Genomic DNA, 19427 nt, shown 5'->3' on the forward strand with positions numbered 1-19427 from the left:
ATCTACTATTACCATACAAATTTGTTAGATAAACTGTCAGTAAATTATTGGGAATATTATCATTTGACTCAACTTATAAATGGGTATGTTTTCATGAAAGAAGGAAGAATTAATGAAATAGTCTTTAAATGTGAGGAGTTTTTGCATCTTAACCACAAACCAAAATAGCGTTCAAAAATAGAAGATGTTTTTCAACACTTTATTTTAAAAACGTATATATACAATAATTTCTACTTGAAGTCGAGTCTGAATTTGGATATTTATGTTGGCGTTAGCACGTTTTTAAAGCACTTTGATAGCTCATGAAGAAAAGGAAAATGTTTTTACTGGGAAATGTAAACTATAGGTATTTTCTACTATTTAAATAAAAGTAATGTATTTCGAATTTTTCGCAATTTCAAATCCAAACTAAAATTTTATTTAAAAAAAATGACAAATCATTTTTTTACCAAATCCAAAGCATGCTTAGATCATTTAATATTTTAAAATAACAAGTAAATAAAATAGAGGTGTTGGGAAGGTAGCTCCCACAAAACGAAGGACTTCCAGTAAAAAATTTGTGATAGTAATCAAAATGTATCGAATACGCAAACAGAGCTAATATGCCTTAGATATTGTTACAGTCTCACAGAAGTGGAATTAAAATGAACATAATATGCATTGTAAGTGAAATAAAGCCTTTAAGTTTGTTAAATTTCAATCATAAATGTGACTTTTGATACAAAAAAATTTAGCTTTTTTTCTAGCTATTTTTTAGCATTTTTTAGCTTTTTTTAACTATTTTTTTGGGCAAATCTAGCGGTTTTTGGTGAAACAATTCTGGCAACGCTGGACAATGGTCACGATCTAAAATGTTATGGTATTCGTCAAAAATGTTTTTCTTCCAGTTAAAAAAACATGGTCACAACCTAAAATGTTTTGATCTTTATGAAAAACACTTTTTTCGTCGTCGAAAAAAGGACGCCACTCGAGAAAAGAAACACACAAAATTAACTTTATTTATTTATAAACTAATTAATTGTTTATTAGTTTTCATAATGTCGTGCAAGCAAACATCACATATTTTTACACACTCTATTTTGGTTCAATTTCAACAATAATTAATCATTCCATATTTACGTTGTGCCCATCAAATGCACAAACGCAGGCATCATGTAACTGCAAATAAAAATAAATTATACCATAAGCAAAACGCAGATCAAACACCACACAGAAAAAAAATTTACGAAAATTTTTCCAATTAAAATCTTAATTGAGTTTTAAAAAATATTCAATTAAAAATTTAATTGATTCAACAAATTTTTTAATTGAAATAAAAATCAATCACACAAATTAATAGTATCAATTAAGTTTTTAATTGGATCAATTAATTTTTTAATTGACTGTCAATTAATTTTTTAATTGATACTATCATTTCTGTGATTGAAGACATTTCAATTAAAAAATTAATTGGATCAATTAATTTCGTGATTGAATCAGAAAAATATTTTTTTGTGTGCAGGTAAATTTTTGCAATTACACTTTCCTTTTTATACCCTCCGCCATAGGATGGGGGTATATTAACTTTGTCATTGCGTTTGTAACACATCGAAATATTGCTCTAAGACCCCATAAAGTATATATTCTGGGTCGTGGTGAAATTCTGAGTTGATCTAAGCATGTCCGTCCATCCGTCCGTCTGTTAAAATCACGCTAACTTCCGAACGAAACAAGCTATCGACTTGAAACTTGGCACAAGTAGTTGCTATTGATGTAGGTCGGATGGTATTGCAAATGGGCCATATCGGACCACTTTTACGTATAGCCCCCATATAAACCGACGCTCAGATTTGGCTTGCGGAGCCTCTTGGAGGAGCAAACTTCATCCGATCCGGTTGAAATTTGATACATGGTGTTAGTATATGTCTCTAATAACCATGCAAAAATTGGTCCACATCGGTCCATAATTATATATAGCCCCCATATAAACCGATACCCAGATTTGTCTTGCGGAGCCTCTAAGAGAAGCAAATTTTCTCCAATGGGCTGAAATTTGGTACATGGTATAAGTATATGGTATCTAACAACCATGCAAAAATTAGTCTACATCGGTCCATAATTATATATAGCCCCCAAATAAACCGATCCCCAGATTTGACCACCGGAGCCACATGGATGAGCAAAATTCATCCGATTCGGTTGAAATTTGGTACGTGGTGTTATTATATGGTCTCTAACAACCATGCAGGAATTGGTCCACATCGATCCATAATTATATGTAGCCCTCATATAAACCGATCCCCAGATTTGACCTTCGGAGCACTTTGGAAGAGCAAAATTCACCCGATCCGGTTTGAAATTTGGTACGTGGTGTTAGTATATGGTCTCTAACAACCATGCAAAAATTGGTCCATACCGGTCTCAATTATATATAACCCCCATTTAAACCGATCCCCAGATTTGACCTCCGGAGCTCTTGGAGGAGGAAAATTCATCCTATCCGGTTGAAATTTGGTACGTGCACTCATAGAAAAAAGTCTGCTAAAAACAGCAGTCGATGTCTGCTGTTATATTTTTGTACTTCAGGGCGAAATGAACAACAATTTATAAAAGTTTTAGGTTATACAATTTTCCCCAAAGCCTATTTAAGAACCAAAAGTAGTTTTTGGTATATTTTTGCACTGTAATATACTTACAAGCTCCTAAATACGATCAGCAAACATTTTGTTTGCTGTTATGCCTCAATTCGATAAATATTCAGATTTTTGGTCAAATGCTATAGATATTCATAAAATATTGTGTTCATTATGTTAGGATAGCTCCTAAGTTGACATTTTTATTTCTTTTAGCCAAAATAAAACATGTTTTAGTGTAATCGAGCTTAAAAAATAGCAGGAAATGTTTGCTATTTCAGCAAACAATGACTGCTGTCCTTTCTTCAGCAGACTTTCTGCTGTTTTAGCAGACTTTTCTGCTGTCCCTACTAACAAATTTCTTTGGGTGTGGTGAAATTTGGTACATTGCGCTAGTATATGGCCGAACAACCATGCCAAAATTGGTCCATATAGGTCTATAATTTTATTTCTATAGAAATTTTGTCAAAATTTTATTACTATTGAAAATTTTGTCAAAATTTTATTACTATACAAAATTTTGTCAAGATTTTATTTCTATAGAAAATTTTGTCAAAATTTTATTTCTATAGAAAATTTTGTCAAACTGAATTATATACGTATTTAATCGGCCTTTTGTTGTTTAATATATACCCCGTATGGACTAACTTACAATTGAGAAGACGGTATTAAGAAGTTCTAAGATACCTTGCCATCGGCAAGTGTTACCGCAACCCAAGTAATTCGATTGTGGAAGACAGTCTTTAGTACAAGTTTCTACACTCTTAGAAAAATATGTTTTTCATATGTTCCGATATAAACAAAATGTGTTTCGGGCACAATTTTAAAACACAATATATTTTAGTGCAAACATGTAATGTTCCTAAACTAACACTAAACGTTTGGGACATCTATGTTAATATGTTAGAATATACTATGTTTGGGGCATGAATTTTTCATAAAAATCATATGTGTGAATGCAAACATATATAAATTTACAAATTTCGACTAAACATACATATGTTTTGATATTTTATTCAAAGCGACAGAGAGAGTATAGAGAAAGAAATAGAGATGGAAACCGGGAGAGTTGACGAAAGATATCAACATAACATAGGCTGTCCATTACATCTCTTTTAAAGAGAACATGTTCTCTTTTTGTGTTCGTATCTTTTTGTTCACTCTCTTGTTTTGGTGCCGTATTTTTATGTCCAACAGTGCTCTTTATGTACTCTATTTAAAAAAAAAACTAGATTGATGGAATTTTATTTATTTAGGAATTCGCCACAATTGTTCGCCACTAATTGTTTACTGGGTTAAATATGTTGACAAATTAAAGGCCGGAACACAATTACGACGTTTCGACGTACGGCGTTAAAATTAGTAATATATGTAATTGAACGTAGGACGTAAATACGCCAATACGTTGTCGTCGTCAATTGTGGGCGAGATCATAGGAACATGTGTGTTTTATTTTTGACAGCGTATTTTTGAATTTATTTTGTTTATTTTTTAAGAAAATGTGATTCTTTTTGTTTTTTATTGTTTTATTATATATTTATTTCGTCGTTTCTATCATTAGAAACTATTATTATTTTAATTTTAACATCAATAAAATTATTCATTATTTAATAATGAATTTTTTTATTGTAAACTCTTTTTTAGTTAAAATGTTCTCTTTTTTAAAGCGAAAGTTCTCTTTTGAAAATTATCCATATGAAAACCCTAACATAACACAGTGAAAGAATCAAAAGAGAACAATTTCTGTGAAACCGCTTGTATGTTGTTTCGGAAAACTGTTTCATGATAAGGCCAAACATTTAATATGCTTAAGTCTAAATATTATTTAATTTGAATAAAGAGAATGGGCATTCGGAACCAAGAGAATAGACATTTGAAAAACAAACACCATATGTTTACGCCTTGAGAGCAGCATTTTATGTATGTATGGACATGTGTTTTGTTTATCATTTTGGCATTATGAGCAGTGTTGTCAGTATTTTTCGGGATATTGTCCCCAAAATAAGACGCTTTCATCCCCAAAAATCCCCAATTTAATTTAAAATTCCCCACAAAAATCCCCAATACAGTTTTTGGCAAGTTTTTTGAAAAAAGAAATAGGCTCTGCTGTAAAAAATCCGTCATAATCTAAAAGTTTTAAAAATATGCAATTTTTTATACCAGTTTGCGAGTTACAATCCAAAAAATGAGACGGGTGCTCAAAATATTATCTGATACAATCCCTCATCAGAATTAATTATTGGTATAAAGAATCATCGAATTTATATCTTATGCAAATCATCTTCTAAATGAACGAGAAAGAAAAAAAGAGTTGGGTCAACATGTATAGTTATGAATCAAAACTTAGTTCTGAATAGCTAAGAAATAAAATTGGGTGATCGATCAAAAGGCGTTGTTGTCCCGATATGAACTCTATTACATATGTTTTATATATATTTTCCAAATCAGTGATGTATGCAGGTGAGGGTCCAACACTTCGACCCAAGTCCTCACGAAATAATTTCACAATAGTGAACAATTTCATAGAAACAACGTAAATTGTAAAGTGGCTCTTGGAATAGAATTTTTTTTTCATATTTTGAAGATTCTCTGTACTTCTTTAAGCCACTTTTTAAGCATATAGATGTAAAGAATTTCATATAAACTCAAAACCTGATTTGTTATACTGACCAGAATTCCCCACAAAAATCCCCAAATTTGTGGAAATTCCCCACCAAATCCCCAAGTCCCCAACTCCAAAATTTTGTCCCCATCCACGAAAAAATATCCCCGATTTGGGGAAAAATCCCCAATACTGGCAACACTGATTATGGGCACAATTTTTTTCTTGGTTCGTTAAAAGAAATCAGGGGTCTTCATAAAAATAAATGAAATAAATGAAATAAAATGAAATAAGGAGGAAATAGTGAAAAATTACACAGTAAAATGTATAAAAACAAAGTTTAGTTCCTCTTTATTAATAAGTAGTCCACGAAGAGTTGACGGATACCTTCAAACATAAAAGCGGGCATTAAGTACGAGTTTTGCAGCTAAAACAATTTAAAATGTTTATTTTCTTTAAAATGAATTATTAAAGAAAAATAAAAGGCATTTTAGAGCAATGGTGTTAAATGCTATTAAAAAACTGTTCACGCCTAAATAAATTTATGTTTATATTATAAAATAATTTATGTATGTTTATACTTGACTCCACGTTCATCTTTTGTTAGAGTTTTTGAATTTCTTCCAAATTTTAAAGTTTTGTACCAAAAACAGTTTTTTGTTACAAAATTGTTTTTTTTGCAATAAAATCATCCAAAAATCAGTCAATTTTGTTTATATCAAGCACTGTTACTGACTATAAATCTTTAGTAACCCACATTTCGAAGTTTCATTATAGAAATTTTATATAGTATAATATAAAAGTGTAAATTAAAAAAAAAGTGTTCGGTCGGAGCAGGGATTGAACCCACGACCCTTTGCATGCAAGGCAGGCATGCTAACCACTGCTCCACGTGGCAAACAAATGTATGTTTCTGTTAAATAATATTATGTTTGCATGGGCTCGTGGGCCCTGCAAACTATGCTATATAAATGTAACTTATAACGATAATTATCTACTGGTGACCATAACAGCTACGTAGCCCAGTGGATAGTGTGTTGGCTTACAAACTGTCTGGTCCTCGGTTCGATTCTCCGTGCAGGCGAAAGGTAAAATTTAAAAAATTTATAAACGTGAACAATTTCTTCAACATTATTTGTATTGCATAAAAAGGTGCCAAGAACTAAAATATTTCGTGGAAGTTAAAATTACGAGTATGTTAGGCAATGAGCACAATCGTCTTTGGGAAAAAATTTTCCAAGCATATAATATTTTTGGGCTCAAAATGCTTCCAAACATATAATATGTTCACATAAAACAAACATATTAATGTTTCGGCAGTATCCAATAATATATGTGCTTCCTGCAAAATATGTTTGGAACATATGTTAAAGAAGCGAATTTTTTTAAGGGTGTAGACGGTATACTATAATATTATAGACTGTATACTAATTATTTTCTAGAAAAAGTTCCATTATTTGTATTAAATTTATATTTATTAAATTGTTAGAAATATTCATTCGTTTTGTTTCTTATGTGAACTTAAACCATTACACGCCATTGCTGATTTTCTGTACTCAAGCGAGTACAATGGCAGGAAATGGGTTAAATAATTGTTCATTATACTCAAAAAACACTGAACCCACCAGGAAGGATATTTTTTTGAATAATTTTAGGCTAATTTTAACTAAACAAACGTCTATCTCACGGCGATATCACAAAATTAACTAAATAATTTTTCGATAAATTCAAGAAAATAATTATTTTTTTTTTCACTTGATAAAGAATATGTTGTAGTTTGATGGAAAAAATTGGTGTTCAAAATTGCAAGAATGTCTTTAGTACCATACGAAGTTCATTATTGGTAAAATTTACAAATTTTAAGAAATTCTGAACTATTTTGTGGGAGACACGAATTTAGTTAAACATTATGCTTCATTTGTGTATAATTTTCCCCCTTTTTGAGTTAATTTAACTATTGCAAACAAAAGAAATATATTAAAGTAAGAAAACAATTGCAAGAATGTCTTAGTACCATACGAATTTCATGATGTGCGTATTATTGGTAAAATTTAAAAATTTTAAGAAATTCTGAACTGCATTTGTATATAATTTTCCCCCTTTTTCAGTTAAATAAAATATTTGTATAAAATATATATCGTTTCGCAAAAACTATGTTTTTCTGATGTTACAATACTTTTCCCTCATTGTATTTTCGCTTAAATGATAGAGTCATTCGAAAGTTATTGTTAATTCATAATGTTGTGAGGGATACAGGACACTCCTTTCCCACCTCTTTTCCCAATCGAAATCGCCATAAAATTCGACCCTCTTTAATATAGCCCCAAGCACGCATACATCACACTTGAATGATCAATTAACTTGAAAAAATAATTACAATTTACAATTCAAAAGAATCTTTTTGCAAAATTGCATCTCCTTCTGTAAACTTAACAGTCGTTCACTCACTCATTCACAACTACTCACACAGAATTCATTTGATTACATGGTTAAACATTTTGCCCTCTTGCTATGAGCACGCTAAACATATAACAGTGGAGGAGTTGTTGTGTGCTGTTATTTGTGAATATACTACAACAACGGCTGCTCTAAAGTCCCCCCAAACAAAAGTCAACAGCAGCAGCACCAGAATGTGACAATAACAACGCCTATGAGTGAAATGTTGTTCCCCCTTCACAATCAATGGCAAAAGCACTAACTAAAAACAAATCAATGCTCAAAGCACATGTTTGGGGGCCTAAAACAAAAAGCAGCAGATTACCCGGCATGCCGGCAACAGCAACGTCTACGTTACCGTTATCGTCACTGTCACCTCTGATGCTTTGCGTTTTGTTGTGTGTTTGTAGCTAGTGTGTGTGTGAAGTGTGCAGTGCTGCCGCTAGTGAAAAATTGAGTGAAGTAGATTTTGGAAAAAAGTGGAGTAGATTGAATAAAATTGAAGTAGCATACATTTTTGAAAACAACACATTAGAATTCATTTTATTATATCCTCCACCATAGGACGGGGGTATATTAACTTTGTCATTCCGTTTGTAACACATCGAAATATTGCTCTAAGACCCCATAAAGTATATATATTCTGGGTCGTGGTGAAATTCTGAGTCGATCTGAGCATGTGCGTCCGTCTGTTGAAATCACGCTAACTTCCGAATGAAAGGTCCACTTTTACGTATAGCCCCCATATAAACGGACCCCCAAATTTGGTTTGCGGGGACTCTAAGAGAAGCAAATTTCATACGATCCAGCTGAAATTTGGTACATGGTTTCAGCATATGATCTCTAACTACCATGCAAATTGGTCCACATCGGTCCATAATTATATATAGCCCCCATATAAACTGATCGCCCGATTTGGCTTGCGGAGCCTCAAGAGAACCAAATTTCATCCGATCCGGCTGAAATTTGGTACATGGTGTAAGTATATGGCCTCTAACAACTATGCAAACATTGGTCCACATCGGCTAACAATTCAATGATTAAAACCGATATGTTCATCGTAATTAAAGGAATAGGAAAAACAAATAGGTAATATGGGGTAAAAATTTTAAAATTTGAAGCAGAACAAAAAGTGAAGCAGATTTTAAGAAGAAGGAGTGACGAAGTAAATTTTGTGAAATTGAAGCAAAATACTTCGATTGAAGTAGTAGCGGCAGCACTGGAAGTGTGTGATGGGGCTGTGCAAAATGTATTAATGCGGCTCTGCCAGAATAAACGTCAAAGCTCAGTGCTGCTTTTTAGTGCTAAATAAACTGTTGACAGCAACAAACGCGCTTGTTTTTAAAATTACGATCGATCAGTTTGTTTTCGCAGGAGCAACAAATTGGTTGTGTCTTGAAAACGGGTTGCAAATCGGGTGTGTATGTGTGTACGTGCGTACGAAGAATAATAATATTACGGTAACGAATACGACTAATGGCACATGGTATGGATGGCTGACAAGTAGAAGAAATAAACGGCATATTACAAAAATTTTATAAACAAAAATCGAAATAACAAAAACAAAATAGAAAACAACCAACGATCTAATTGTGGCAAGGAAGAAGAAGAAAGTTTGTGTTCATATTCACACACACAGAAATAACATTACGCATGTACGCATTTCAGCTAAACCTATAAAGAATGAAATCTAATAGAAGTACAATAACAACAACAAAAGTTTTAGAAACCAGCACACTTTATTGTAGTATTTATATTTATATATAATAAAACACTAAATAAAGAAAGTGTGTTTAGTGTAAATCGAAAAAATATTTTGTAAACTAAACCAAATAAATCACAAAACCCGCCAACCACGAAAAAAACAAAAATTACCCCCACCACTCAAAAAAAAAAAAAACAAAAATGCAATAAAATACGAAAAAGTTTCAATTTTCAAAATATGTGAGTAAAAACATGGTTCAACTCTCTATAAGTGCGGTGTTATGCATAGCGGTAGCTGTTCCTTGGGTCTCTTGTAGAATTTGCATAGAACACATTTAAATTGAACGCAATTTATTGATTTTTGCTTAAGTCACAATGGAGGGCCCCATCATACGGAGAGCACAGGGCAGATGTATACTCACAAGAGAATGGACGGACGGCTAGGGAGAGAAAGACGACAGATGAATGTAAGTTCGAGCGAGCGAACGGACAGCAGTGCTGCCGCTACTACTTCAATCGAAGTATTTTGCTTCATTTTCACAAAATTTACTTCGTCACTCCTTCTTCCAAAATTCTGCTTCACTTTTTGTTCTGCTTAAAATTTTAAAATTTTTCCCCATATTACCTAATTGTTTTTCCTATTCCTTTAATTACGATGAACATAGCGGTTTTAAACATGGAATTATTAACCGATGTAGACCAATTTTTGCATAGTTGTTAGAGACCATATACTTACACCATGTACAAAATTTCAGCTGGATCGGATGAAATTTGCTTCTCTTAGAGTCCCCGCAAGCCAAATTTGGGAGTCCGTTTATATGGGGACTATACGTAAAAGTGGACCGATATGGCCCATTTGCAATACCATCCGACTTACATCAATAACAACTACTTGTGCCAAGTTTCAAGTCGATAGCGTCTTTCGTTCGGAAGTTAGCGTGATTTCAACAGACGGACGGACGGACATGCTCAGATCGACTCAGAATTTCACCACGACCCGGAATATATATATACTTTATGGGGTCTTAGAGAAATATTTCGATGTGTTACAAACGGAATGGCAAAGTTAATATACGCCCATCCTATGGTGGAGGATATAATAAAATGAATTCTATTGTTTTGTTTTCAAAAATGTATGCTACTTCAATTTTATTCAATCTACTCCACTTCTTTCCAAAATCTACTTCACTCCATTTTTCACTAGCGGCAGCACTGACGGACAGCCAAACGGGCAGACAGACAGGCGGACATTGAACGACACCCCTTAGGCGCCTTTTGGGGGAGTAAGAGACCAATGAGACATGGAGCAAGGCATGTCATGCCTTCCAGTATAGCAATGTCTCACATCAAGGAAGAACACTAGTGTTTTTTCATTTTTTTTTGAAGTGTGAAACACAAAACGGAAAACAAAAGTGTCAACAAAACAAGCCTAACAGTTTTAATTAAGTGTAATAATCCTTAAAATAACAAATGAAACAAATATACGCACACACACATCTGCATATACAAATACTATTGCATATGCACATGGGTATTATATAGGTTTATACATTGCATAGCGATATCCAACTGCTACTTCATAAAAGAAAACGGCAATAAACAACCAACGATGTGACAATCAGCTACCAATCCACAAACAATTACAATAGCAACAACAATGTCAACGGAACAACAGCAACAACAACAAAACCACATCAACAATACGAACATGAAGAGCCTGTCCGTTTTAGCCTAGAACCAACCGATTGACTGGTTCAAAAGAATAAATATTTCAAATAACTGAATGTTTCATCATCATACGAGCATGCATTAGCCCCATACCATCCATCTATATATGTATTTATCCCATGTCAGACTATTTTCACCCATTAACGATGCACTGTGGTTTTCTAAATGTGGCCCCCTTAAAAGAAAAGGACATCGAAAGTGTGGAGCTTAAAACAGCTCATATGTTATAGGAACTTGACAATTTGATAATCGGAAATAGAATACTTTTATAGGAATATTAGAGGAAATTCTTCTTTGAAAAATAAATTTCCTTAAAATAAGCTATGTTACGTGGTTAGTCCTATAAGTTGGAGCCATATTGGTGCAATGCCCGTCTTGCATACATAGGGTCGTGGGTTCAAACCCAGTTTCGACTGAACACCAACATGTTTTTCAGCGGTGGTTTACCCCCTCTCTGTAATGCTGGTGACATTTCTGAGTGTTCCAAAGCTTTTTTAAGTGGTTTCACTGCAATGTGGAACGCCATTCGGACTCGGCTATAAAAAGGAGGTCCCTTGTCATTGAGCTTAACCCTCTAATGCCCAAGCCCGCCTTTGGGCGGGCTTCATTTAATAAGGAAGCTTTTAGTAAAACACACCTTAAGTTAACAAAAATGGGCAAAATAAAAACAAAACTTATTAGAAACTATTCAAGAGGCTTTGCAGCATATGCTGAATTTTACGGTATAAATTTTTTTTGCTTAGTTATCTTGCTTTTGTGTCGTTAAAATTGAAAATTTAATCAGATGGCAAAAAAATTGGGGCATTAGAGGGTTAACATTGAATCGGCAACACTCAGTCATAAGAGAGAAGTTCACCACTGTGTATCACAATGGACTGAACAGTCTAAGTGAGTCTGAAATATCGGCTGTCACTATACGTAACCTAGTTCAATAAGTATTTACCCTACCCGAGTTATATATATTCCCGGCTTGTGAGAATTGAAGTTTTGAGATCAAAAGATGTCGCCGAATCAAGAGCCACATATTTTGACCTGCATTGGTATTGATTCCAAGCCACAGGCGATGTTTCTCTAGAATAAAAACAGATTCTAGGAACCAACAAAGTTTGCGATATATTAACAAACGTGTAACGTGTAAATAAATGTTAATTTAAATTTTTAAATTAGAATAGACACACTACAAAGCAAGGAATGATTTCTCAGAAAGATTGAACCACATTTTTATAATAATTTTTTTTGTACATTAGGAAAATTTGGCTTACTTCAAAGACATACGATTTTAACGGAGGGACGTAAACAGAAAAAAAATATTTCAATACAAATATAATGAAAATTAAAATTACTTTATTTTTGTCATAAAATTTAGATAGTACAATCTTTCATATTAGGTCAATATATTTTTTGTATTTTGTGTGCGCTAGTCGGAGGAATATATAAACAAGTAAGTAAAGTAGAAAGTCGGGCGGGGCCGACTACATCATACCCTAAACCACCCCTACTGAATTAGTAAACACAAGCATTTGTGGGGTATCCTTGGTATAGGTTTTGGAGAACATAAAGGGGGGAACATGTTTATGGGTGTCTTGTCACAATCTGAGCAGAAATGTCTAATATTAGGAGCTATAGTTTATTTTGCACCAAAAGAGTTAGTATGCCACTAATATTGAGTCCATTATTAAAAAAGAGGAAATCGGTCAATTAGTTGTGGGTAATAAATTCAAATTTCTGCAAATATGGCAATAGATTTATGTAAGAGCTACGTGTAAGTCTAAATACGATCAGCTAGTACATCAAAATTTGAAATTTGAATAACATAGGTTAATAAATAAGAGTATTATGGCCAAATATGACAAAAGTGAGCGATGTATATATATGGGACCCGTATCTAAATCTGAACCAATTTGTATAATATTTTGCAGGTATGATTGATACCACAGAAGGTCACTTTGTGTAAGATTTGAGTACGATAAGTTAATAAAAGAGGCCCCTATGGTCAAAAATAAGGTTATTAGGGGCAAATTTTTCAAAATCGGGCGATACATATATATGGGAGCTATATCTAAATTTGAACCGATTTCGATGAAATTTCGCACATACAGTTAGATCTATAGAAGATTACATTTAGCCAACTTTGAGTACAATCGGTTGATAAATAAGGGTTTTACAGCCAAATTTGACCAAATCGGGCGATACTTATATATGGGAGCTATATCTAAATCTGAACCGATTTCGATCAAATTGCGCACATACAGTTAGAGGTCTAGAAGATTATACTTAGCCAACTTTGAGCACTATCGGTTGATAAATAAGGGTTTTACGGCCTAATTTGGCAAAATCGGGCGATATATATGGGAGCTATATCTAAATCTGAACCGATTTCGATTACTTTTGGCACATATTGTCAGTACCGTAAAAGATTAGAGTAAGTCAAGTTTGAGTAAGATCGTTTAATAAATAAGGTTTTTATGGCCAAATTTGGGAAAATCGGGCGATACATATATATGGGAGCTATATCTAAATCTGAAACGATTTCGATGAAATTTTGCAGACTTAAAAGGTGATGAAAAAGTTTACTATGTGCAAAATTTGATGACGATCGGTTTGTAAAAAAGCGCAACTTGACTCCATTTGTCGAAATCGGGCGATACATATATATGGGAGCTATATCTAAATTTGATCCGATTTCTTCCAAATTCAATAGCGTTCGTCCTTGTGCCCAAAAACACCTTGAACCAAATTTCATCCAAATCGGTTAATAATTGCGACCGGAATCTGTAAACAACAAATACATGGACAGACGGACGGACACCAAGCGCTAGATCGACTCAGGAGGTGATTCTGAGTCGATCGGTATATATTTTATGGGGTCTAAAATCAATATTTGTGGTAGGCACATTTTTTGGCCGATCAAACTTATTATACCCTGACCACTATGTGGTTTAGGGTATATTAACCATGTCAGCACCATTTTTTAGGAGTTTTAATTTTTGAAGTTTAGGAATTGCTCAATTGGGAAATATTTCTCGTCAGAAAATATGATGTTTGGAAATTCACCAAGTACTATGTGCAGCAACAATCTCAAAATATTAATTTACAGTCCCTATTTTTTGTATTTGTAGGGGTATCGGTATCTTTATATCGGTTTATACACGAGTCTCTTACATGTAAGGGAAACATATATAGATTCTATTGAGAACTCCATTTATAATGAAAATGTCTCAAAAGTTGGAAAGTCGTAATGTCATAAGTCGAAGGCAAAGGCACATTTTCCACAGATTTAAATAAACGATTTTTCTAAATTTGCAAAATGATGGGCATTCCATTAGTGGAAATTCAAATGTTTTAAATTTTGAAAAAATCGAAATCTCGACTTTTTGATTCGCAATTCAATTTTAGTCTGCTGCATTTTGTGGGAAATTTAAAATTAAACTTCGCGGGTTTTATATTTCGAGATACTTTTTTTAATGACATCTGTGCCAAATTTCTCAAATCTTGAGAGACCACTCCGAGAACCCACTCAGAAAAAAAAGTTAACACTATATTTTACTAAAGCCAATTTAATTATATTTTAGTTCATGGAATTTTTATGTTTTGGGAAAGTTTTTTGACTTTAATAATTTTTTGGAAAAATTATACTATATTCGTGTCACCCTCAAAATGATTAACATTTTTTTTTATTTTGTAAATTTTATCAATAATGCGGCAATTTTGAACTCCAATTTTTTCCTTCATGCTAGGGAATTTTCTTTTACAAGTGAACAAAAAAAATAATTATGTTTAATAAATTTTCTTGAATTTATCGGAAAATATTTACTTATTTTTGTGAAATTGACGTGACAACTGCATTTGTGATACAGTTAAGTTCAAATTTTCTAAAAGTATATAAAATTTTCCTTCCTGTTTTTGAGTGAGTTTAGAGTCTATTGAGAAGATTCAAGTTCAAACAAAAAAGCTCTGATGGTTACACCTGAAAGGGGCTTTTTAGCATATTTCGGGGATTGGATAAAATGTCCACATAAGTTTCGCAACGCGTTGAATTTGATGTTGAAGAATAAACTTTTCATTTAAAAACAAATTTGACTTACTTTTTTTCCCACATTAGGATATGTAAAAAAGGCACACTGCTTGCAAAGGGGTTTCTGGTGAAAATTCCATAGGTTTGATACTTATTTTTGGGCCTATATATTAGGCTACGTAATTTTAAATATTTACCACATTTTGATCCCTGTATTGAGCCAAATGCACTTTATCACAATTTGTTTTTTCTTTTTTTACAAATTACAAAACCGTATATATGAATGGTATTTAATTTCCGTAAATGTCAGCAAAAATTTACTAAAAAATAGACACAACGAACAAAATAGTTTGAAAATACAATTTGTTTATCCTCTAGGATTCCTTATGATTGATCATTGCCCTTTCTGATGCCCTATATTTAAATTATAAAATTTCTATTTAAAATACATTTTATAAAAACATTTTCTCGGCGTAGGTTATTTTCAAACTTTACATTCAAACATTTTATCTTATTAATACGTTTTTGAGATATAGAAATAAAAAACTGCCGGAAGTATTTTGGCATAACTTTCCGATATATCGAGGATAATTCAGAATACCTGACGTACTATGTCACACTTCTCTTGGCCTGACTATAGTCGAATGAACTTATTTTTCTCCTAAATATTCACATAACCGTATAAATACCATGATTACGTCTCCTATCTCCATTATTTATTCCCTAACCAAAAAAAGAGACAATTTAACTTTGTACATCACTGTGCTATGCACAGTGACAATTTTGATTCGCATCAATGAATTGGCAATCAACCATTGGGCTATTAACAAACGCAAGCAGCCACAAGCAAAGCAGGCACGGTGTAGTCAGTCAGGCGCAAAAGTGCGTTTACACATTGTGTAATTCTAATTCTAATTGAATTCCGTTCGAATTGGGGTCTATGGGTGATTATTACGCGTTTTGCGGCAGTGACTGATCTTTAGGTTAAGTGGTGATGTGTATAAATGGTAGAAGGATGATATATGGCTGCCAGGCCAGTCCATAGTCTCAGAGGGGACTTGGTTTAAGTTGGCTGACTTGGTTGGTTGATTGGTTTGTTTGTTTGTCAGTTCATTTGTTGGCGGGTACTGATGATTTTGTTACGATGATGACAATTGGTATGGATGAATAGATGATAAGAAGATGTGTAGACGTAACATACGTAAACATACACACAGACACACACGCACACACTATGTGTTTTAACATCGACGTGAGTTTATTGTTTGTTGGCGCTCAAGGCATACGATTATCGGTTTTAATAACACACAAATACTGTAATAGTGACAAAATGCCAGCTAAGCTGATTGCTGTGCAATGCATAAACGCACGCACTCTAAACCCAAACCCAAACACACACACACATACACATAGATAATGTACATAGAAATGTGAATACACTCTGTATAATGCTGTGCACTGCAATGCGTAATAAATACGCACGCATGCATTCACTTATTCAAAGGCATACACATCCAACGAACCAATCACAAGCACACACACGTTCACACAATCTGACAAACACATGTAATACGCAGGGTATTAATGTGGCTCGTATGCAATCTATACTGAATTGAATTGCACAGCAAGTAGAAGTGAAGACGTATGTCATCGTTTTAACACTCTCCTCTAGTTGTTGTTACACAGATGCGTTTGAGTAAAGAAATGTGAATGTTGGTTTAAATGCGTGTGGGTGTTCCAATTTCACTAAATGTGATGTGTTATCCCTTATTTGCGTTGTCGTCATCATCATCACCATCATCGTCGTATTATTTAGCTTGGCTGGTTTTATAGGTACAATTCAATATATGTGTGAATGATTCATACGCACTCAGCAGAAGCAGCAGCAATAACAGCAGCCAAAGTGTGAGTACTTCGACAGTGATACACTCATTCATTGGGGTGCATTCATTCAATGCAAATACATACGTAGAGTGTTTGAAAAGTTTGGTTTTGCACATTTCAATAAATTATATGGATTCAAAGGTACCATTTATAGAATTCTCTCAGTATAGTCAAAATCTTTCTGTCTTTCTGATTTCAAAACCGTAATTTCAAATGTAAACTAAGGCAATGTCAAATGTAGTATGAAAAGAGAATTAGATTGTAGTTCACGTACACATAGACGTATGATGAATACTTTGTTACAATTATATCGTGATCACTCATACGCCATATTGGACATTTGAGTAAAAAAAAATAATATCATAAGAGAAAAGCTAGCGTTTTTTAGTGAAACAATTCTGCCAACGTTCGAGTTTAAAGGTTAATAAAAGTATAGTATATGAATAAATAACTACTTTGCCAAAGGAAAGTGATATGTTTCAAAAGTAAAAACTTTTTTCGGGAGGTTCAAGTGTAATTTACCAGCAAAAAAATTGGAAGTATTTCCAAAAAACATTTCTTTTAAAGCGCATCCCGGGATCCCCTATCGATTTTTTCCACTCCCGCAGTCCTTTTGGACAAGTCTTAGAAAGTAGGGAATTAGGCCGTTTTAAGTAAAAATTTAGGTTTTGGACAATTAAATTTCGCAAAAAAATAGAAAATCAATAAAAAAACCGTAAAAATCATCTCTGCTGTGCCGTTTGACTTTCTTCCAAGTAAGTTCTTTCGAGAAGATTTTGAAAATTACAATAAGTTTTAGTTTTTTGTTGATTTTCAATGGAAAATAAATTTATACAAAAATATATGCAAAAAACAAAATAAAAAAGATGTATAAGACAAAAAAAATATTTTTTAGAAAAATATTTAATAAAAAAAATTGCCGCTGATGAGATTTGAACCGGCCGTGGTGTCATATTAGGTTCATATCAAAAAACAATTGAATAGACGTTTCGATGCATCGTGTTCAATGGCATTTGTTGCTGAGTGTGCTTAGGCGCTCTGTTATGGTGCCAACAGACCCAGGTTCAACCCCCGGTGGAAGCGAAGAAGTTACTTCGGGTTACTTTGGCTTTAGTGAATTAACCGAATTTATTCTGATAATTGGTTGATAGTTTTGCTGCTAGTAGAGGATGCTGATGAGGAATGTGATAATTCTGAAACGGCCGTCCATCCAACCATATTGCAATCTATAGGGCTTTGCCCAAATAAATTTGACAAATATACTTTTCCTCTGTTTGTTAAGCCAAAGACAATAAACTGTAGGATGATAGGAAATTGGCTTGCGTCATACCAAATATTGCATTTACCATGTTAGTTCCATACATGTTTGTAATTTTTTATTTGTTTTTCGTTTTTATTTTTTAAATGAAAAACTTAATTTTCTTAATGAAACTATGTTAAGTTTGAGGAAACAACAAAAAAAAATTACATTTTCCCTTTTATGGAAATTTATTTCGTGTACTTAATTTCTTTTTATTTGCATTTTAATGCTATGTCAATACTTGTCGTATACGCGTTTGGTTCGATAAACAAAAAGCATGAAACTGACACCGTAAATGGTTTGATCTCCTCAGTAGCCAATTTCCTATCTTCCTAAAGTTTATTGTCTTTGGGTTAAGCAACTCTTGTAGTTTTGTCAACGCATGGTTTTAAGCTGAAATCAAAACAACAACAATGATTGAAGAATAAAACAACAATTATAAACAAAACGAATTTATTATAACTTCAAAGGAAATGTCCAAATTGATAATTGAGAAATTTCATTTTCTTCAAAATGAATTAGTAACGTAGCGTTAGCATGAAAAAATACAATATTGCGATCTTAGGGCTCGTACGTAAAACAATATATTGGTCGAACGCCCCATGTTCAAAAGATGAAAAATAGACTACTATCAGTTTATCCGCACCGTGTCCAACTTTCGTTTGACCATCCTGTACGATTTTTTATAAAGACAGACATTTCTTACGGATAAACTGATATTATGAACGCCGCATTAGAAGGGAGAGAGGGAGAGAGTATTAACTAACCTAACCTACGTATTTTCATATAATAGAATCTGCTTCAAAATATTGTATTTTTATAGGGATTACATATAGGTCACATAAACCTCATTGGAAACTTAATTACAAAAATCTCTAAAGCGTATCTCAAAACTTTTTACACAACTCCACTTGTGACGTACAATCTGTCGACGCTGGTGGCAGTGAGTGCAGTGTGTGTGCAATGCATAGTGAGTGAGTAAGTGTTCGTTGCGTGTCATTTAAAAATTGCATGTTTAATTGAAATCTATTTCTTTTTGTACGCAATGACGTTGTTGTTGGTACCGTTGAAGTTGGCGCTGTGTAATTGTTGTTGCTGCTGCTGTTGGGGTTCTGTATTTCAACTATATATGTTTTTGGTTGTTCC

At 33.3% G+C, this 19427-nt stretch overlaps 1 protein-coding gene across 10 annotated transcripts in view; it reads left to right on the forward strand.

The window, feature by feature from the left end:
• Positions 1–8991: 8991 nt before the first annotated feature.
• Positions 8992–19427, forward strand: part of Kal1 (anosmin-1 Kallmann syndrome 1) — a 60998-nt gene continuing 50562 nt past the window's right edge. For 5 of the 10 annotated variants that reach the window (XM_075302447.1, XM_075302708.1, XM_075302836.1 and 2 more), the window contains exon 1: positions 9000–9136. The gene's annotated coding sequence lies outside the window, so the exon portion shown is untranslated. Of the gene's footprint in view, positions 9595–19427 lie in introns of all 10 variants that reach the window. The other 5 variants (XM_075302320.1, XM_075302380.1, XM_075302577.1 and 2 more) reach the window with 4 other exon arrangements.

This window comes from Haematobia irritans, chromosome 1 (genome assembly GCF_050003625.1).
Source record: "Haematobia irritans isolate KBUSLIRL chromosome 1, ASM5000362v1, whole genome shotgun sequence".
NCBI classification, from domain to species: domain Eukaryota; kingdom Metazoa; phylum Arthropoda; class Insecta; order Diptera; family Muscidae; genus Haematobia; species Haematobia irritans.